The following is a 24,045-nucleotide window of genomic DNA, read 5'->3' as shown; positions in this document are numbered from 1 at the left end:
ACAGTGATTCAAGCAACTCTTAGCCCACTCTCGCTATCTCCTAATCCTTAACTAGTTCTAGTTTTAAAGACCTTAAATTGCATTTTTTTTTTCCTTTACAAATATTAGTATAAGGCAACTGAGGTAAATTGGATCACTCAAACAGAACATTTTCTGGGCAGATTAAAAAAACAGTCTTCCAGGGGCGCCTGGGTGGCTCAGTGTCTGCCTTTGCCTTGGGTCATGATCCCAGAGTCCTGGGATCGAGCCCCGCATCGGGCTCCCTGCTCCACGGGAAGCCTGCTTCTCCCTCTCCCACTCCCCCTGCTTGTGTTCTCTCTCTTACTGTGTCACTCTCTGTCAAATAAATAAATAAAATCTTTAAAAAAAAATGTGTTCCAAAAAAAAAATAAAGGTTCCTATTCATATGTGTATTAAAAATGTAATAAAGTTATCAGAAAACAACTTACTTTGAAATCAAAGTTAGCAAATACATATATATTGCAGTGGACCTCAACTTCTGACATGTGCTTGGATACCTGTTAAAAATTCTGATTCAGTAAACCTGCTGTGGGACCGAGGAGTAGGCACATGCAACAAGCATCACTCTCCTTCCCCTGCACCACCAACCCCTTGATTCTCTCAGAGGGCACACAACAAACACAGGGAGCACTGTGACAGTGCTCACTGCACTTAGAAGTAAACTAATAAACCATTTAAAAATTGCTATAGAGATTTGAGAATTATCCATGTCCATTCAGTTAGAGTATTTCTTAAAACTTATATGCTCAACTGTAATGAGGTTTATATAAGTGTACAATCAGGTTGTAATAACAGCCTTGCAAACTTGGTCGCAAAAAACCCAAAATTGGCTCTGGGTAACTTAAGTAGAAAATGCATTTGTTAAAAGGCTAGTGCATAGCAGAATGGATTATAGAAAAACTGGAAAACCAGGTCTGAGACATAGGCAGAAATAAGGTATGAAAAAGAAAGCCAAGAATCAACATAGAAAGAGTAAGTTAAGAATGATGCTGGTAAAGCTACTGCCATTAATAACTTTGTTGATAAGCTGCACTCTTCTCTCTCCACCACTACCACCTAGAATAGTTTCTTTCTGTTCTTGTATCCTGTATTCACTCCTTGGAGTTTCAAAATTCAGGGGAAACAATCCAGTTAATCGAACCTAGACCCTATGATCAAGCCCTGGCTCCAGCCAGAAAATGACATCTTTCTAATATCCAGTCATGTACAATTAAATGTTTTGAAAAGACCACATGCCCCAATAAAGCTACAGACTTTGAATACAAAGCATGTAGAAAATAGTTGCTATATATAGACTCACAATAGATTTCTGTTGGAAAAATTCTTGTCCTTTAGAATAACATCCTGGAATTCTCTCTCAAAGAGATGTGGCAGGCATACCATCTTATTTTTCAAGTAAGCTATATAGGCTTTATGTCAATGAGATCACTATTCTGTATCCAGTTATTTTCACCTGCATGATGTATCCACAGGGTTTTAACAGATGTTTTAACATATGTTTAACATATATCATTCAACATCTATAAATACACACACACACACACACACACAGCAAAGCTTATTTTCAAATAATTTGTACAAATTTTATTGTGTTGTCCTTTATTGTGGAGTTTAGAGGGTCTTTATGTATTCTGGAAATGGGTGCTTTGTTCAATATGTACTTTGACAAAATTTTATCCCAGTTTGTGTTTATCCCAGTTTCATTTTGTTAATAGTGCCTTTTGAGGATCAGATTCTTATTTTAATTAAGTTTAACTTATCATTTGTCTTTTATAGTTGCTTTCTGTGACCAGTCTAATAAATCTTTTACTCATATTTTCTTGAGTCTTTATTCTGTTAGTATTTATATTTAGGTCTATGATTCATTTCAAATTAAATTTTGTGTATATGTAAAGAGGATATCAAGTTTGGTTTCCGTACCCAAATGGACATTCAGTTATTTCAGCACTATTTATTGAAAATGTTTTTTCCATGGAATTATTTTGACATCAGATTTGAAATGAATTAATCATATATGTATTTTTATATTTCTGATATTTTATTGTGTTTCAGTGATCCATTTTATTTTCTTAAAATAGTGGCACATTTTCTTAAATACAACTTTTTAGTAATCTAAAAGCCTACTTTAAGTCTTCTTACATTCTTTTTTTTCTTCTTTAATTTTGTTTTGGCTATGCAATGTCACTTGTAAAAGTGAATTTTAAAAAGTAAATATAAATATAAATTTTAGAACAATTTGTCAATTTTAATTTTTAAAAATTAGAAGAGTTTATGACTGAGAAGGTGTTGGAATTATAGATCAATTTGGGAAGAAACTGACCTAAAAATACCTTAAGAACATTTTGCCTTGTCATTCCAAGAGCATGGTGTATCTTTTCATTCATTCATTCATTCATTAAGTCATTCATTCAATTTTTTAAGTTAGTATTATGCTCAATGAACTCACAACCCCAAGATCAAGAGTCACATGCTCTACTGACTGAGCCAGCCAGGCTCCTTTTATTTAAACCTTTATTTTCTTATAATTATGCCCCCATCAAAAATTCTTTTATTTTACTTCCCATTTGTTTTCTAATATGTATTTGATATATGTTTACTGATTCTTAAATCTAGTTTAATTCACATATTAGTCTAATAGTAGCTTCATACCATCTATAAATTTCTATGCAGACAATTGTATCATTTGCATATAAGAACAGTTATACTTCTTCCTTTACATTTGTTTACTAATTCCAACATCTGGATAGTATCTGGGTTACCTTCTATTAATTGTTTTTTCTCTGGACTACACATCATATATTCCTATTTCTTGACAGGTCTAGGAGTTTCTCATGTATATGGAACATTCTGAATGATAGAGAGATTCTGCTATATATTAGTTACCTCTGAAGAATGCTGGGGTTTTTGTTGTTGTTATTGCTCTTTGCTTTTTGTTTTGTTTTATTAGGTATCTAAATTGGTTGGTCTCAAACTCAAAACTTATTAACCCTGCTATGGAAAGCAGCTGAAGTCTTTGCTAATTATTTTTAGCTTTGTAGATGTTCTTTTGTACCACTACTAGACTTTACCCACACATGTTTATTCAGATATTAGCCAACAATTTGGGCAAAGAGGATACATAAATTGTGAACCCTGCCCCCACCATGACCCTTTTCTCTCCTTGATATTTTCCCTCACTTTCCAGCTTTTTTTGCAAAACCAAATTCAGTCTGCTAATTCTTCCAGTCAATAGGAATAAGTTTTAATGAGGTTTCTGCTCAAATTTAACCTACCTTACATAAATTAAACTAGGTGGTACCCTCAGGGAGAGGAGGACCCACACAGACTAAAGTAAATTTTATCCAAGGTAGTTTCCTTTCTCAAAGGATATAATGCCATGCTTGCTTTGGCAGCATATATACAAAATAGGAATGATACAGGAAAGATTAGCATGGTTCCTGTGCAAAAACAACACACAAATTTGTGAAGGGTTCCATCTTTTTAATAGATATGCAAAAAATAAAGAGGAAGGAATCCAAGTATATCACTAAAGAAAGCCAATAAATTGTGACAGGAGAGAGCAAGGGAATAAAGAAAACAGACAAAAACTACCAAAACAACCATAAAACTAGTAACAAAATGGCAATAAATACATACATATCAATAATTACTTTGAAGGTAAATGGAATAAATGCTCTAATCAAAAGAAATAGGGTGAAGAAATGGATTTAAAAAAAAAGACCCATCTGTATGCTGCCTACAAGAGAGGCATTTCAGACCTAAAGACATATGCAGAGTGAAAGTGAAGGGATAGAGAAGCATTTATCATGCAAATGGATGCAAAAAGCAAGCTGGAGTAGCAATACTTGTATCAGAGAAAATAGACTTTAAAACAAAGACTGTAACAAGAAACAAAGGAGGACACTATATAATCATTCAGGGGACAACCCAACAAGAAAATACAACAATTATAAATATTTCTGTACCCAACATAGGAACATCCAAATACTTGAAGCAGTTAATAACAGATATAAAGGAACCAACTGATAGTAATACAATAAAGGTATGAGAATTCAACATTTCACTTACAAAATGGGTACATTATCCAAACAGAAAAACAATAAGGAAATAGACACTTTGAGTGACACATGGACCAGATATATTTAACGGATATATTCAGAATTCCATCCTAAAACAGCAGAGTACATATTTTTTTTCAAGTGCACACAAAACATTCTCCAAAATACACCATATAATAGGCCAGAAAACAAGTCTCAACAAATTCAAAAAAGATTAAATCATTCTATCCATCTTTTCTGACCACAATGCTATGAAACTAAAAATCAACCACAAGAAAAAATCTGGAAAGACCACAAATACATGGAGATTAAGTAACATGCTACCCAACAATGACCGGGTTAACCAGGAAATCAAAGAGGATATAAAAAAAAAAAATACATGAAATGAAAATGAAAACATAATGGTCCAAAATCTTTGGGATGCAGCAAAAGCTGTTCTAGAGGGAAGTTTGTAGCAACACAGGCTACCTCAAAAACAAACAAACAAAAGATTTCAAATAAACAACCTAAACCTCCCACCTAAAGGAGTTAGAAAAAGAACAAATGAAAGACCAAATAAGCAGAACAAAGACAGTAATTATGATTAGAGCAGAAATAAACAAAATGGAAACTAAAAAATCATAAAAATTAAACTTAAAAAAGAAGCAATAGAACAAATCAATGAAACCTGGAGCTAGTTCTCTGAAAAGATCAACAAAATTGATAAGCCTTTATCCAGATTCATCAAAAAAAAGGAGAGAGAGGACTCAAAGTCAGAAATGAAAGAGTAGAAATAACAACCAACACCACAGAAATACAATTTTAAGAGAATATTATGAAAAATTATAAGCCAACAAATTGGACAAGCTAGTAGAAATGGATAAATTTCGAGAAACATATAACCTCCCAAAATTCATATAACCTCCCAAAATTCGATGAGGACAAAGTAGAAAATGTGAACAGACCGACTGCAGCAATTAAATTGAATCAGTAATCAAAAAAACTTCTAAAAACAAAAGTCCAGGATCAGATGACTTCAGAGGCAAGTACCATCAAACATTTAAAGAAGAGTTAATATCTATTCTTCTCAAACCATTCCAAAAACTTGAAAAAGAAGGAAAACTTCCAAATTCATTATATGAGGCCTGCATTACCCTGATACCAAAACCAGATAAAAACACTATGAGAGAGAGAACTACAGAGCATTATCCCTGATGAACATAGATACAACAATCCTCAATAAAATATTAGCACACTGAATCCAACAATACATTAAAAAAACCATTCAAGATGATCAAGTGGGATTTATTCCTGGGATGGAAGGGCGGTTCAATGTTTGCAAATCCATCAACATGATACACATCCATAAGAGGAAGGGTAAGAACCATAAGATTATTTCAATAGAGACAGAAAAAACATTTGATAAAGTACAACAACCATTCAGGATAAAAACCCTCAACAAAGTATGTTTAGAGGAAACACACCTCAACATAATAAAGGCCACATATGAAAGACCCACCGTGAGCATCATACTCAATGGTATAAAACTGAGAGCTTTTCCTCTAAGATCAGGAATAAGACAAGGAGGTCCATTCACACCACTATTATTCAACATAGTATTAGAAGTCCTAGCCACAGCAATCAGACAACAAAAAAGAAATAAAAGGCATCCAAACTGGTAGGAAGAAGTAAAACTTAAAATATTTGTAGATGACATGATAACTATGTATAGAAAACCCTAAAGACTCCACCAAAAATAAAAACCTACTAGAACTGATAATTGAATTCAATAAGGTCATAAGATACCAAGTCAACATACAAAAATCTGTTACATTTCTCAACACTAAAAACGAAGCAACAGAAAAAGTAATTAAGAAAGCAATCCCATGAACAATTGCACTAAAAAGAATAAAATGCCTAGGAATAAATTTAACTGAAGAGGCAAAATATCTGTACTCTGAAAACTATAAAGCATTGATGAAAGAAATTGGGAATGGGAACATATTCTATGGGATGGGGAGCATCCCATAGAATGGGAAGATATTCTATGTTCAAGGACTGGAAGAACAAATATTGTTAAAATGTCCATACTACCCAAAGCAATCCACAGATTTAATGCAATCCCTCTCAAAATACCAACAGCATTTTCCACAAAACTAGAACAAATAATCCTAAGATTAAATCCCTGAATGGCCAAAAACAATCTTGAAAAGGAAAAACAAAACTGGAGATATCATAATTCTAGATTTCAAGTTATATGACAAAGCTGTAGTAATCAAAACAGTATGGTACTAGCACAAATATAGACACACAGATTGATGGAACAGGATACAAAGCCCAGAAACAAACTCACAATTACATGGTCAATTAATCTTTGACAAAAGAGGCAAGAATATGAAAGGGGAAAAAGTTTCTTCAACAAATGATGTCAGAAAAACTGGACAGCTACATGACAAAGAATGAAACTGGACCACTTTCTTACACCATACACAAAAATAAATTCAAAATGGATTAAGGACCTCTGAGGTGTGAAACCATAAAAATCCTGAAGAGAACATTGGAAGTAATTTCTGACACTGGCCATAGCAAAGTTTTCCTAGAGATGTCTCCTGAAGCAAGGGAAACAAAAGCAAAAATATACTATCGGGACTACATCAAAATAAAAAGCTTCTGCACAGCAAAGGAAACAGTCAACAGAACTAAAAAACAAACCACAGAATGGGAGAAGATATTTACAAATGACATATCCAATAAAGTGTTAGTATCCAAAATATATAAAGAACTAATACAACTCAACACTGAAAAAACAAATAATCCAACAAAATGGGCAAAGACAGGCACCTTGGTGGCTCAGTCAGTTGAGTGTCAGGCTCTTGATTTTAGCTCAGGTCATGATCTCATGGGCTGTGAGATCAAGTGCTGTGTCAGTCTGCACATTCAGCAGGGAGTCTGCTTGAGAGTCCCTTTCTCCTTCTCCCTCTGCCCATCCCCACCCCCCCCACACTCTCTCTCTCTAAAATAATATAAATCTTAAAAAAAAAAATGGGCAGAAGACATAAATACCTATTTCTCCCAAGAAGACATCCACATGGCCAACAGATACATGAAAAGATGCTCAACATTCCTCATCCTTAGGGAAATGCAAATCAAAACTACAATGACATATCACTTCATACCTGTGAAAATGACTAAAATCAAAAACATAAAAAACAGCAAGTATTGGTGAGGATGTAGGAGAAAAAGGAACCCTCTTGCCCTGTTGGTGGGAATGCAAACTGGAGCAGCCACTGTGGAAAACAGAATGGAAGTTCCTCAAAAATTTTAAAATAGTACCACTCTATGATACAGTAATCACACTACCATGTAGTAATGAAATACAAGAACACTAATTTGAAAGGATATATGCACCCCTATGTTATTACAACACTATTTACAATAGACAAATTATGAAAACAGCCCAAGTGTTCATCCATAGATGAATGGATAAACACACGCACACACAAGAATATTATTCAGTTTGTAAAAAGAATGAAATCTTGCCATTTGCAATAATATGGATAGAGCTACAGAGTATTATGCTAAGCAAAATCAGTCAGAGAAAGACAAATATATTATGATTTTACACATATGTGAAATTTAAGGAACAAAATAACCAAAAAAGGAGAGAGAGAGAGAGACAAACCAAGAAACAGACTTTTAACTATAGAGAACCAACTGATGGTTATCAGAGGGGAGGTGGATGGTAGAATGGGTAAAATAAGTGATGGGGATTAAGAGTACACTTACCATGATGGGCACTTAGTAATGTATAGAACTGGTGAATCACTATATTGGACGCTTGAAACTAATAAAGCACTCTATGTTAAGTATACTGGAATTAAAAAATTTAAAAACTTAGAAAAAATAATGTCATCCTATTTTTATTTTTAGTCATCTTTCACCGTAATCAAAAAATGTTTATATATACTTCATTTCTAGTTTATGATTATGGGCAGGCTGATTAAAATACTCTGGTATTACTGAAATCAGAATCGCCTTACATTTTTATATTTGTTTTTTTAATAATAGTTTTCTCAAATGTTTGATATTCTTTGGTTACTTTTTCATATTTGTAATGAGTTGGAAGGTGGTCCCCCCAAAAATATGTCCACTTACAATTCATGATCTTATTTGGAGTAACAGTCTCTGCAGAAATAATTGAGGATTTTGAGATAATCATTCTGGATTATCCAGGTGGGCCCTAAGTACAGTGAATGGAGTTCTTATAAAAAAAAAAAAAAAAGAGAGAGAGAGAGAGAGAAATTTGAGACATACAGAAGAGGAATAACTCATGCACAGTCCAAGATAGCTATGTGAGTTAAATAGCCAACAAGTCAATGAACACCTAAAGCCACCACAAGATGCAAGAATCAAGGAAAGATTCTCTTCTAGAGCCTTTGAAGGGAGGACAGATGTACTGACATTTTGATTTCAGAATTCTGGCCAGTAGAACTGTGAGAAAATAAATTTCTACTGTTTTAAGCCACTCAGTTTATGGTAATTTGTTACAACCTTCCTAGAAAAAGGTACAATCAAGTTTGGGCTCCTATAACAAAATACCATAGACTGAGTGTCTTATAACCGACAAAAATTTATTTCTCAGAGTCTCAGAGCTTGAGTGTCCAAAGTCCAGGGTGCCAGTGTGGTTGGGTTTTGGTGAGGGTCCATCCTTTTCCATGTTGCAAACTTCTCATTGTATTCTTACATAGTACACAGGCAACAGAGCTCTCTAGGGTCTCTTTTACAAGGTAACTAATTCCATTTATATGAGATCCCTATCATAACCTAATCACTTCCCCAAACCTCACCCCCTAATGCCATCACAATGAGAGGTTAGGGTTTCAATATATACATTTGGGGGAGGGGCATAAATATTCATTCAATTGCAGAAACTAATAAAATATTTAAAAATGAGTGATAGGAAGTTAAGTACTGGCTCTGTGTGAAAAGTGGCAGGTTTTGTTTGGGGTGTATTACAGGAGGTTGAGTCATTCTGTGACATTCAATTGCCAGAAAGGGAGAGGGCTTTACCATAACCTGCACCAACTATTCTAGTTTCTCTAAGATTTTTTTAATCTAAATTATCTAGACCGAATACTCAAGTATCTATCCTGAAGAGAAATGACTATGTCTGAGATTCAGCCTACAAGAGTATAAATTGTGCATGATTATCTTTTTTATTTTGGCACATTTTTCAGTCTTTTTCATGTATCAGTGCACATCAATTTAAATAACTAAGGATGCACATAATAACCTAGAATTCAAGATTTGTAACATCTCCTTTTCCTACCCCCCCTTTTTTGTTCTCATTTTAAGGTGTCTTGAAAGGGAACCAATTTAAATAAGGCCATTTTACCATCTTAGGGGGAAATACTGCTAGATATTTAAGTGTACATTCAAAAACTCTTGCCTCATTTTACGGATGAGAGAATTGAGATCCAGAGGCTTTAAAGTAACACTCAAACATACATAACCGGTGAGTGGCAATTCCAGATTCCTAATGCAGATTTGATTGCACCATTCTTAGAAATTCTCTGCCTCACATTTTTTTCAGCAAACAGCTGAGTACCAAATATTGGCTAGTCAATACATACAAATACAAAACATTTTTCTAGGTAACATGAAAAATAAGAGGATATATGATATGGTGTCTCTCCCTTCAAAGTATCTATAGTTAAATAGTGGTATATGAGGATATTAGAAAATGTCTAATTTCTACAGAAATTGAAAACAGTTTATATGCATTTTATGTCATAATTGAATATCCTGGAATATGTGTTTTATATGAGTAGTAGTAAGATCCCACAGAAAATAATGATAAAATAAACCCTAAAATATTTGTCATTTGTTGGCAAGAACAAAAATATTTTCTCTATGTATTCTACCTACTGGCTCTACATTCTAAGAGCCAGACAAAGCCACCCCACTACTTCTGACAGCCTGACTCTGCACTTTATCTGAATTTATTACTCATCATTTGTTATATTGCTAATAAAAACAGTATAAAATACTATCTTGTCACATTAAATCTGAAACAGAAATCTTGTTATATTTCAAGAAATGATTTAATATTTAATTACCTAAAACACTGGTGTAGAATGAAGTTTACCACCATTTCTGTGAGCTGCTAACTAAATATTGATTGGGGTAAAAGTTGCAACATTAACTGCATGGGAAAAGCTTTTCTTTTTTTTCTTTTTTTCTTTCTTTATTTATTTATTTGAGAGAGAGAGAATGAGAGACAGAGAGCATGTGAGAGTCAGAGGGAGAAGCAGACTCCCTGCTGAGCAGGGAGCCCGATGTGGGACTCGATCCCGGGACTCCAAGATCATGACCTGAGCCGAAGGCAGTCGCTTAACCAACTGAACCACCCAGGCACCCTAGCTTTTCAACTTACAGTACAGAAGGGTACTGTGTGTTTAGGTGCCTTGTGACTAAACCAATAGAGCACAGCCAAGGATCAGGATCCCACATATTTCCAAGTCATACACTGATGCCTCTGGCTATCCATAGCGCTTTAATTTTTTTTAAGTTATTAATGTAGTGAACCATCTTAAAAAGTAAATAAATGGAAAAGCAGAATGGAAATAGGGAAATCATATCCTTGCTATCTTTAAAAATGTATTAAAATGGCAATAATATAGTAATCTAATTCAGAGAGAAAATAAAGCTGTTATACTTGTATTAAGCCATTAAATAACTGGTTTTTTTTCTTTAGATTATCTGTAAATTGAGACCAAATGTTAAAAGGTTTTATCTAGAACTGGCCTAGGGTATTTTCTGTGTTTCAAAAATAAAGAAATCCTTGTAACTAAAAATCCTAAAGTATTGCTGAAAAGACCTCATTTTCCCATACTATTGTTACCAATATCCCAAAATATATTAAGATATAATACCAAACTTGGTAGTCCTTTTTAAAATACATGGAATCAAGATTCAAAGTGAATGACTTTCACAGTTTGACTGTTTTCATATCCCATCTCCCTTTAGGTTTTCCTGATGGGAGGAAAAAATTGATTTTCTATAATATTCAAGCATTCTATAATAAACCAAATGGAAAAACCCCTTCTAGCTTAAGTTAAATGTGTGTGTGTGTGTGTGTGTGTATTTTTGGCTGCAATTATTACCAACAATATAGAAAGCCTCCAGAAATAAAAATTAGTCATGATTTTCAGAAAACACCTTTAAAATGCTCATTTTATCAGGGAGAGAAAAGCATTTCCAGAAAAACTCTTAAGTATTTAATTCCCTAAATGCTCACCTGTGATTTATCCATGTACTTATTTTTTTTTCTAAATGTTTATTTTACCTTCATTCTACCAATTTCCTGTTCAACACTCTAAGGTTCTTAAGCCATTTATTAAGAAATTAGAAAGTTGCAAAAATACGTTAAGCATTACCACTCCCAATTTTTATCCTGGGGCAAAGGCTTCCATAGTGATAATATTATTTTGAAAAAAAATGAGAAAGGATGAAAGAAGAAAGGAAAAAAAGAAAGGAAGGAAGGGACTAATAACATCTAGAATTTCCAGTGAGAATGGGGGACATCACTGATAAATAGCTTAAATTTACTTTGCAGAATATCGCATACCTATTCCTATGTTAAAAAGGAGCAAAGAAAAATCGACTGACACTATTTCCCTCAAGATTAGGTTACCTCATCTGAAACACTCTTAGTGATTATTCCTAACACTGGTTGTATAGAATAGAGGACAGAGTGAATTGAGTAGGTCAGTTAGTAGTAGTACGGGACAAAGTGGCCTTTCAGATTCTATTGTAATGCTATTCAAAGAGAATCTGCTTCTAAATCCTTAAGTCTGTGTTTGTGTGTGTGTGTGTGTAGTTTATGTGCCTCTGTTTCAAATGGCCTACTCTATGCCAAGAAGGGAATAGGGGAGTAAAATCTGGCACATCTGAATCCCTACGGAATTAGAAGTTGGTATATTCACAAAGGTACATTAAGGAATGCACATTGTTAAAGCTTATGATCAGGTCTAGAGCTTGCAGGCACAGTGACTTTGTCTTTAAATATAGAGAAGGCATAGTTATCATTCCTCCATCTCCACCCTCAGTCATACTTTCCAAGAGAAATGATCAACTTTTACTCTAATCTTTACTCTTGGTTTTTCCTAACAAGGTCAAAGCAGGTTTCTTCCCACAAGTTTATAGAAAGTACACAGGTGAGGATTAGATCCAACCTACATAGGCCACTAACTAATCAACAAGATCGCCACCCCATGATCACCTGCAAACCAGCAACCTTCTATTTTCATAGTGTTTTAGTTGTCAAATTTGACTTTGCTTCGAATAAAAGCCTTTCTCCTAGAGGGCAGATTATGGATCAAGCTGCTAACCAGGTTTGTCAGTGACAAGCATGTTTCTGGATTTGAGGTTTTCAGATTGTGTAACTGAGATACCCAAAATGGAGTAGTCAAGAAAGTTTGGAACCTCTGTTCAAGTCTGTTTCTGAGCCATGAAGTCCTGAATACTTCCAACAGGCTTCTGCAGAGCAGCAAGCAATTCCTTGTGAAACTGCTGTGACAAATCTCACACTTGCACTTCAGGCACCTAACTTCATAAAGACCTCGCTTCCTCCTACTCCCCACTTCAGTAAATTGTTAAAAATGGGAAATCATTTCTTCCTAAAGATCTTTAAAAATGATCTGGGGGAAAAAAAAAACATGGGCTTCAAAGGCAGACAGCTGTGGAAACAATTTCAAGTTGTGCCCCTTACCATTTCAGGGATTTTGAGGGAGACATTTGATTTTTGTGGGTCTCAAATTCCTTACCTGTATAATAATTATAAAATAACAACAGATTCATTTCCAGATTGTTGTGAAGGCTTATGAAATATTATAGGTGAAGAGGCCACAAACTGTGTCATATTACCCTCTTCTGCTTGCAGTGTCTGAATCAGACCCAACAGTCCCTGTTCACCACCTACTCCACCTACAAGCAATAGATCAGTCATTAATTTCTACTTCACATCAAGGCCACTGAAATTAGCCTCTCAGTGAGCAATAGTTTTTTAAACCAAAATGTCTCACTTAGCAAATGGGGAAATACAATATCTCAATTCCCATATCTCAATACCTCAATACCTCAACCTTGGATGGCCTCCCTCCAAACTGAAGGATAACAAAGATAGACTTTTCTTTATTCAGAACAGCCTACTTTGTTTGATTCTCCAAAGAATCCCTTAAGAGCAAGTAAAATTTACCTAACGTTACATTAGATTTTAAAGTGTGACTCTGAATTCAGTAGTCAACTTAAAGTTCTTTTCTCGTATTAAAAACTGTATTTCCCCTCAAAATCAAAGAGCTGTTCCCTGATAGTAATAAAAAGGTCAAGTTTGGGGCAAAATGATTTCCATCAGCCAAAATATCAAAGTTTTCATGCCTACCCTTGAACCAAAACACTTAGAAATAAAGAGTTAAATGGTCTAACTCCAATATCGTTAATCCTTTCAATTGTCTCTTTTTCTAGAGCAGTAGTTCTTAAAGTGTAGTGAGAAAATGCTTAGTGGTCCCTAAGAGCTGATGAGTAGTCCAAGACAAATTCCCTTTTCTGATCACATACCTGTGTAAGAATGAATTTTCTTTAAATACTTCATCTAAAGCAACATGTCACACCAGAATGAATGCAGAAACAGATACGAGAATTTATCTGTCTTCTAGTAAGTCAGACATTAAAGAAACTGCAAACTTCAAAACAATGCATGCCTCTTGCTAATTTTTGGCTTTGAAAAATAAGACTTTTTCCTTTAAAAATGTGTTGTTTATATTAACAGATAATAGGTTTCTTATGGCTATTTATAAATAAAAACCATTTTTTTAATTTCTAATTTAATCTCTAACTTATTATCAATGTATTGTTAAAAAAAAAAAAAAAACTCCTATGTGGAATTTAAGAAACAAAACAGATGAACAAAGGTGAAGGGAAGGAAAAATAAATTAAGATGAAAATAGAGAGAGAAGCAAACCATAAGAGACCCTGAACTCTAGGAAACAAACTGCTGGAAAGGAGGTGGGTGGGTGGGGATAATTGGGTGATGGGTATTAAGGAGGTCACTTGATGTAATAAGCACAGGGTATTATATGCAACTGATGAATCACTAAATTCTACCCCTGAAACATATAGTATATGTTAACTAAATTGAATTTGAATAATTAAAAAAGAAACAAAGAAAAGAAAACCACAGGCTCAAATGGCATCAGTCAGGTTGAATCCCCAAACTGGGACTTAATTCCTAATCTAATTGCTGTTTCAACCTCCCCTAGAAATGTACTTTTAACTAGTCAGTCAGGAATTTTCTGGTAAGTGCCAATGAAATAATCTGCCACAGGGGCCTTTTCCATCCCCCCAAAGGAAGATGAGGTAATCCACATAATAATACGCCCCCCCCCCCCCCCTCCCCTTTGGGGAAAAAAAACCTGCCTGGGAAAAACCCTTTTTTTTTTTTTTTTGCTAAAACTTTCTTACCCCTCCCCTCATTCCCAGAAAAATTCTTCCATTTTGTACTCCTCAGAAGCCCCCTCTACTTGCTAGGTGGGGTGCTGCCTGATTCCTGAATTGTTTAATGAAGCCAATTAGATCTTTGAATTTACTCAGTTTCAATTTTGTATTTTCACAGTATACATAATACATACACATAAGCCTGCTGGGGGTACTCAATAATTTAAGTGTCTAAAGGGATGCATAGTAAAAAGTCAAAGTTCCCAAATTCCAACAATCTGATGCCTACATTCAGTCTTTTTTCATATTTCTTCTGCCAAAGGCTGACATATTAAGGCAAATATAATCAAAATAGCAACACCACCACATAGGTGTACAGAAATTTGTAGTTTTAAGTTGTTTTATATGTATTATCTTATTAAAACAGAGCCTTGTCTGTCAGGTGAACATAGTTACTATTTGTAATTATTTTGAAGACCGTAAAGATAACTTTGATACAAAATGGCTGGAGTACCAACTGGTAGGCCGCAGTGTTGAAATGAAAGATAAGATCCATTAACTTTTAAACTACAAAACCTCCAATTAAGGCTAAAACTCAATCATAAGTCAAACCATACAAATGTTCCTCATTCCACCCCCAAGACTAGTTAAATTTTCAACAAAGGCAAGCCTCTGAGAAATCTACTTTCTTATTCTTAGTGTAAGGTATTAAAATACACTTCTAGAAAGCTTGAAAGAATCCAAATCTTTAGCAACAATTCTTAATGGGCTTTGCCATAAAGTTTATGATGCAATTTATTCCTGTTGGTGGAAAAATCTAACCTCCATCCTTGTACCTCCATATTGTGTCTTAGTTGGAAGCGTAACGAATTGGTAACTGCTACATACATGTATTGCTTACATTGGTTTTTTATCTTAATATTCATGACAAACTATTACTTGGTTTTAGCATCCCGCAGAGTCCTAGAAATATTGAGTATTAATTCACAGAGTGACCTCAGATTTTACCTCTTGGTGGTATAAATACATAATTATGTAAGGTAACTTCTAGAGAAGATAGTTTTTTTTAATTTTTGAGCAAATTTAATGTATTTACCAGTAACATGGTTTTCCTAAAGATCTATTATTCCTGGGAGGTAAAGGGTAATATGATTTTGCTACTCCATAATATAATGATAATTATAAATAGTCTACCATGGGCATTATTTTATGTTAGCTTTTCCCAACGAACTTTTACATTTTAAATGTTAATATTACTTATTTTATATATATAATACATATGTAAGTATAGATGCATATATATTATAAACCACATATATACATTTGTATATATGTTTTACAAATATGCAATGTTTCACAAATATATTAACACCATCCCATGGGACTGACATTCCAAGGAATACACTTTGGAAGATAATGGATAGCATATTGTCATCTTGAATTTTGATCTAGGTATTAAAGATAGATAATGGTACTTTTCACATTGTTCCAACTGATAACTATAAATTTCCAATATTAACATGGAACAAGTACAAGAGGCTTTTTAATCCAGAAAATCATACTGCTTTACTGTTGTTTTTTTTGTTTTTTGGTTTTTGGTTCTTTGTTTTTGGCTTCATGAACTTTTTTCAATTTCTTCAAGCCTGGTCTGGCTCCTCTCAATAATCTCTTTTTTCCCTGTTCTTTATCAGGTAAATAAAAATTTTGATCATATTTCTCAAAACACACCAAAATACAGTTAGAACAACTGAATAATTGAATAGATGAGACTGGTCTATTGACTCTGCTTTATTAGCCTTATTTTATTTTTCCATGCAATGTCCAATACAACAGCCACTCCTCGCACTGTATTTCCAGCACATTTCCCTCAACAGCCCACTTCTTTTGACTGAAATGCCACAAGTCTATTAAATTCCACCATCATCTATGCCTATTGCACTAGTCTCCTAATTCCTTGCTTATAGTTGTACCTCCAAAAAATTTTTTCCAAAGATAATCATTCATTATTTAAAACACTGTAATCATTTACAAACTCCCTAATCTGACTTAAAAGATCTCTCTGGTGCCTATTTGTTTTTTTTTCTCAATGTCTACCTCTTTCTCTTCATCCATTTTTCCCATTGCATTGGACTTTATACTCCTCCAAGCTAATTTTGCCATAGGATCTTTGTGCTAGCTTCTCACTCTGCATGATACACTTTCTTACTGACCCCCACATAATCTATTTGCCTAGAATTTTCTGATATCTGATGTTACTTTTGTGTGGGTTTTTTTTTGTAAAATTCCATTTCTTCTCACTAGATATAATCTCAATAAATGTTATGTTGTTCTTTGCCATCTAGACTAGTTTCTGATATAGAGTGAGAAGCAAAAATTCACACAATGTTGAATGAATAATTAACAAACCAAATAACTAAAAATCAATTAGCTTGATTATATAGGAAAGAAATTCTTAACAGATTTACTCTTATTTAGGCATTTTTAACATTCTGGCTAATGAAACAAAGATTTCCCAACTTAGAATTTTTTGTTTCTGCCAGGACTAAGCTTTGCTTTAAAGGGGAAGAAGGACATTTTTCTACTACAGTGTAATTTTAACTATAATACAATTCTGAACAATTATCACAAGAGCTCCATTGAGCTGAGCAATATGAAATGATTTAGCTTATAGCCACAGAAAGTATTCTCTATATCCTCCAATTAAGGAATGGGGGGAAATGTCTTCTTTTCAACAAAAATTATTTTTAAATGAATCATCATGTCTAAATTGTACTATAATAAAGTAGTATTTTAAGAATAGCTCTGTCAAATTGAACACAATAGTGATGATCTCCTCTATATCACTATGTCAATGATACTGGTAGATACTAATATATAATTATTTGAATCAAACTTTTGAAACAAGCATCTTTTAGTAATTTTTCAATATTGCTATTTCACATTGAGTACCAGATGTCAGAAGAGTTGAAAACATGTTTATTTTAGTCTCTTGGTCCTTCAAGATTTTTATGACTCAATACCATCCTCATCTTGCATGGATATGTATTTAGCCTCATTGAGAGAACAGGCTTTGAAGAGCAGCAATCTGCATACTTCTAAAAGAAATGATTTAGCCACCTGCACTTTTGGAAAATTATTTTAAAAAAGCTATAGAAAACTTTCTAAGGCAGGAAATATCAATAAATAATTTTTTAAGGATTTTGGATCTCTGAGGATTACGGAGCCTCATTAAGGTGCAAGTTCCTAAATTTAAAGAGAAATAGACATGAAGTGAGCTTGATGATTCACAAATCTGGAAGAAAATAAGTTAGCAAAGCTTAATGTGACTGCTATTTCAGAAGAAATGACACAATACACTTTGCAATTTCCAAACAACTGTCAATATTCCTTCCTGTCTCTTTCTCTCCATGCTCCCAACACAGTCTATTCCTCCCTCTCTTTGAAGTCTCAATGCACATTAGCTATTAGAGGCTCTGGAAGATCTTTGTAAAAAAAAAACTTAATTTGTTTCATTCACATTTGCTTCGTCATGTCTCCTAGAAGCACATTTATGCAGAACGCAATCTGGAAAACTAGGATCTATATGGTAAGACTTGGTTAACTGGAATTCCACAGACTGTGAGGAAGACTAGGCCTAAGTTCAGGAGTTACTTCTTCAAAGCCATCAGATAAAATTACACAAAACTTACCGATTTTACAGAGCTAATGAGAAGTAACTTCAGGGAACTTACTCTAAAGTCTCTGAATTTTTGAGTTACAGATTAAGTTATAAATTTATTCCCATTTCCTTAGTAAAGCTTAAGATTTTCATTTGATATTTCCTACTTTAAGCCTGGAGAAACTGTGGGATGGATTATAAGTATATAAAATAAATTGGTGAAGACTGAATTCAGCTCAGGTTTACTCTGTTGTAGAAGAAACCCAAAGATACCTTCAAGTTTACATTTTTTATAACTTTTAATTTTAATAAATGATTTCCAATTGCTCCAAAGCTTCTTAGAACTACTTCTACTTCTATAAATATTAATGAAAACATATTTTAATATGGTTGTTATTTGATGAGTGTTTCTGAAGATTTGTCTTTCTAGCATATTTAAGATTTTTATTCTTCTCAATTTGCATCTATTCTATGTAACTAAAGCTATTACCAACTTTATTCTTCTAAATACGAGAAGTTGTTCAAGTTATGCTGACAATGCCCTTAAAAGTCTAATTAACTAATTACATTATAAGATGTATAATTGGTAAAATGCTATATTTCAAGAAAATGCCAGTATATTGACTATTCATTGTAATAAGGTATAATTACGTATAATTGCATATACTTGGTGAAAGAGTAGCCTTCAAGTCTTCTTAGTTTTAATGTGATCTTATTCTCCATAATTACCTAGACTGATACTAGTTAAGCCCCTTGGACTAATGCAAGAGTTTGTAGATGACAGTAAGAGAGAATAAGGATGGTTGCTTTATGATACAATTTTGAACCCACTCTAATTTTTATATGTAGATATATTATGGTGTATAAGTCATTTTCAATCTTCATTACTTTATTATTACTGATAAATTACTTGAAAGAGACTACTAGCTGATTTTAGTACAGAAGTATGGCAAAACTCTGTGGCTCAGATTCATTAGTTTAGGAAAGTGGGTCTAAAAGTTTTTTTTTTTTTTTAAGATTTTATTTATTTATTTGACAGAGAGAGACATAGCGAGAGAGGGAACACAAGCAGGGGGAGTGGGATAGGGAGAAGCAGGCTTCCCGCCGAGCAGGAAGCCCGATGTGGGGCTCGATCCCAGAACCCTGGGATCATGACCTGAGCCGAAGGCAGACGCTTAACGACTGAGCCACCCAGGCGCCCCTGGTCTAAAAGTTTTTTAATGGAGTTAGAAAGGTAGAAAAATCTCACTGAGATGATAAAGATAAGCAATTTGAGGGAGGGTATAATATACATACCATTATTTACTTCAGCAATAGGCTTATAATGATTCTCATTTGACCTGCATATGTACCATACTTTTTATCACTAGTTTTCAAAGTGTTGTCCTTGGACAACATAAAATAAAATCTGTTGGGAATATTTATGTTATAAATAGGTTAAAAATCCAAGCTCTACATTTATTGATTGACCTAGGATGAATATTTAAAAATAATATTCTTACTGCAATTAATAAGTAAAGTCTGAAAGATAACATCCAGTTATGGTAATGTAACATAAGAAAATTACCAAATGTTAGTAGTTCCCAAAGGGGGTATTTACTCAATCCAACAAACTAAATGGATAATGAGGAATATAAATCTACAATAATTTGTAATTGTTTGTAAGAATTACAGTTGTTGAAAACCAGAACATACTTGAAATAGTTCTGGTGATGTACTGATAGAAGTTCTCCACACAAGTTGTAAAAAGTCCAATTATCCATAAATACACATGTGCAGTAGGAGCTTTATTGTGGTGCCAAACATTCATTGTTTTGTAGTGAGACTTTGTGCTGAAATACTTGGAGTTATGAAAAAATTTACCAAATTAATAGTTTAGCTTAGCATAGCAAATATCAGCACTCCTTATTTATTTGGTTGGTATTAGTAAGTACCCATTTAGTCACACAAACTTAAAAGTCTAAGACATTGCATTAAATTTCCATTAAGAGACAAAAATAGGGGCACCTGGGTGGCTCAGTCGTTAAGCGTCTGCCTTCGGCTCAGGTCATGATCCCAGGGTCCTGGGATCGAGTCCCACATCCGGCTCCCTGCTCAGCGGGAAGCCTGCTTCTCCCTCTCCCACTCCCCCTGCTTGTGTTCCTGCTCTCGCTATCTCTCTCTCTGTCAAACAAACAAACCAAAAAAAAAAAAAAAAGAGAGAGAGACAAAAATAGATCTGTATTTTGTATCAGTTCTTTGGTCACTGAACTTAGTACAAGTTTAGTACTATTCAGTAAAACCCTCCAGTCACTACTTTGATAAACTGTTCTTGAAAAATCATCCTAGTTCTTAAACTCTAAATTCTCCTTCCTGTGCAGTGATGATAATATTGGTAGCTAAATCTACGTAACAAGAGTTGTATTCAACAAAATCACAGAGTTGATACGAAAATAAAAGTTGATAGTTAATTATCATAAGTGATGAGTATATTTAAGTCATTTAATTGGTTCAAAATAGATCTATTGATCACCTTGTAGTTTTAATAAAACAGAACTATCTTTGTATTTACTTTTTTTTCAAAATTTATTTATTTGAGAGAGAGAGAAAGTGCATATGCACAAGATCAGGGGAAGGAGCAGAGGGAGAGAATCTCAAGCAGATTCCCTAGTGAGTGCAGAGCCCAACGTGGGGCTTGATCCCATGACCCATGAGATCATGACCTGAGGTGAAATCATCAATCGGGCATTTAACTGACCAAGCCACCCAGGTGCCCCTGTTTGTGTTTACTTTTCATTTATTTATTCATTCAACAAATTGTATTAGGCACCTATATACAGCAGGTATTCTGCTTATTACAGGCCAAGAGGCCAAAAATTGATCACTTGGAATTAACTATCTGGTAGTGGGATACATATAATGAAATAAATACAAAAATAATCATAAAATTAAAAATCACGATAAGCACCAAAAAAAGAAGTCACATGGCACTATAAACACATTTGCCATGGGAGTCTAAAGTTATAAAACTTGAGATGTGAAGAGCAAATGAAAGCTACCTTACGTAGTAATGGAGGTATTAAGGAGTGGGGGTAAACAGAGCATCCCTGAGCAGTGAACAATTATGTGACTATTCCTGAAATGTCCAAATTAACTAAGTTATGATACACTTTTCTTCAGATCAAAGGATGAAATTAATTACCTGAGAGAAAACTAGGAAGTTTTAAAGAATAAAATCACATTTTTAACACCTCCATTAATTAACCTTGTCTTTCAGTGTCCAGGCTAAAAAGACAAACGTATGTTTAATAAAAGAATATCACTTTTCAAATAATATTAATCTTGGATGAAATATGCCATTAGAAGATCAACTAACTAAATCATCATAGGCAGAAGCAAATGTTTTTATGCTATGGTATTATTCTAAATTGATAGCTAAGTAGAATTCCAGAATTTCTGTAGCTAGAGTACAGAGTAAGTATTAAAGAACTTGTATGGTCATTTGGATGAGAATGTTTCCTTAATGTGCATTTAATTCAACTGTCCAGGTTTGATCAACAAGAAATTACTTTAAAACCAATGCAATTTATATTTGTCATCCTATTTGAACACCCAGCACATGGAACCTCTTTTTTTGAAGGGAATTTCTCCACCAAATGAGGCAAATTCTCTCCTCAGAAGTGAAAATGTAGATACACAATGTGTTGGCTTTTTGTCAGTTCAGATGGAGACTGTAACTGAGGTTTCTCAAATCTGAGGTCCCAGGTGATGCCACAGCAACATGAGAAGCCTAAGAAGTATATTCATATATCCTGTTTTACCTGGGACAGCCCTGGTTCATGTTTATTGCCCAGTTTAATTACTGCTATTAATAACCTCTTATTCTTGAGAGTCCCAGTATGGGCAACAGATAATATGGTCCCTTGAATCATATGCAGTCTTCTTTGGTGGTAGTAGGTGCAGCAGGACTAAATTCAGAACTGAGCATTAGCAGTGGGCTGAGTGGCAGTTTCTGATGTCCCAAGCTAGGGGTGCAGGCTGTCACTTTTAGTGGTTGATGGTAAAGCAGAGCTTTCTTTACTGGGCCAGTTCTTGGGATTATATGTCTATACATCTACTGCTGGCCACACAATCCTCTACACTAGTGGTAAAATAAACTACACAATACATGTTCCTTCTTTTTTTTCTTTTCTATTTCCCATTTCCCAAGGTTCACTTGGGATCTTTTAGCACAAATTCTGCTGCCTACTGAAAACCCTGGATGGACTACCCAAAAACCAAGTATTTTCTTCTCTCTTAAAATGTGGGTAACTTGCCTTTTTCTCTTAACCATTTAGACTTATTCTCTAATTATGGAGCCCCAAGAACAGGATGTCTCAATACTTTGTAACATGGTAAAATCTGCAGTCTTTCTGAATGTAATACATTCTTCTATTTTAAAAAGAACTATTTGGTTTACTTTACAGAATTCCATCATAATTTAATTTTAATACTTTTCAATTAAAAATATTTTTGACATATTACTATAACTATTGCTAGTTATAATAGTTCAAGGGAAAATGTCTGAGACATCACAAATGTTTTATGCATATAAATTTCATTTAACATTTGTTGCTATAATCATCTTGGTAATAGATAATACATTATGATAATTATAATGATGAGAAAAATATCTATAAAATACTAGATACTGATGATTAAAAACATATTTACTGTGTTTCAATATTTAATTTTGTTCACAAAGTCCAAAGATTGAGTTCCTTTGAAATATAAATTTTCCAGTTAAAAGGTCTATATATTAAATTCCAAAATAATAAAAGAGCAAATTATGGTTTCAACCCTTAGTGATTACAGAAAATCATTTTAACATATTGCAACTTTAGGCAATGATTTAATCAGAACTATGTCTTTTTGTAAATCTGCACTTGGTAATATCATATGGGTAGCCTGAAATTGGCCATGGTGGGAAGATTTATATCATGGAAATGAGCAAACCTATAAATATGGCCTTCATTTCACTCCCTTCCTCATTGGAGAGCTGATTGCTACACAATAACCAGCACACCCCTGATTTAAAGTTCCACAGGAAGTACTGCTCTTTTTCTAACATGGATAAAGACACAGCATATATTTGGACTTAATAAATAAAATTACTTTAATTTCTGTCCTTGTATATTATATAGTAGGTCATTACAAGACAATGCTCCTGCTTCAAAACTAGGCATTCAATTAAATTATAAAATAATAAAGTCATCACAGAAATGCATTTGCAAAAAAGACTAGATAAAGGAAGTTCTAGAGAGTAAAGAGCCTTTCAGACCTTACTTCCAGAACCATTTTTTTTTTTCTCAAGGCATTTGGTAATTGTAGGCTTAAACTGAAGATTGTGATTCATAAAAGCAATGAGCTTCTACTGGAGGAAAGAAAAAGCAACCAAACCCTAGCTGCATGAAGATGGAGTTGCTGCCAGGAATTTGGGGGATAACACAATATGCTGGACCATTAGGACAAAAACTTCTAAAAGGAGTAAATCTCTCACAGGCAGAAGTGCTTAGGAAACAAATATTTTTGGGTGTAGAGATAAGTTTCAAGCATATAGTAGTCTCACTCTCAAGGTGTTTGCCAGATTTGAAGTTTGTTGGTGCTGTAGGCTGAAGAACTATGCTGAGAACAGAACTCAATTTCCAGTACTCTTTCATGCTTGAGGAAAAGCCACCACCATGCATGATGTTGAAAGTTCCAAAGGATGCATTCTAGGATTAAGACTGACCATAGAAAGATCAAGTCTTACCCAAACTGCAAAATATCCTCAACTACATCAATCACTAAGTGGAGTGATACGATCTGTCCCTCACC

The 24,045-nt window shown here is 34.0% G+C and overlaps 1 non-coding gene across 1 annotated transcript; it reads left to right on the top strand.

The window, feature by feature from the left end:
* Window positions 1–3,397: 3,397 nt before the first annotated feature.
* Window positions 3,398–3,503, top strand: LOC123325382. The gene has a single exon (XR_006540396.1). It is a non-coding gene; the product is annotated as a U6 spliceosomal RNA (small nuclear RNA).
* Window positions 3,504–24,045: the final 20,542 nt, after the last annotated feature.

The sequence above is a fragment of the Neomonachus schauinslandi genome, chromosome 7 (assembly GCF_002201575.2).
Source record: "Neomonachus schauinslandi chromosome 7, ASM220157v2, whole genome shotgun sequence".
In the NCBI taxonomy this organism is placed as follows: Eukaryota; Metazoa; Chordata; class Mammalia; order Carnivora; family Phocidae; genus Neomonachus; species Neomonachus schauinslandi.
Note: the sequence above shows the minus strand (reverse complement) of the source record. Positions and strands in the feature narration are given on the sequence as shown.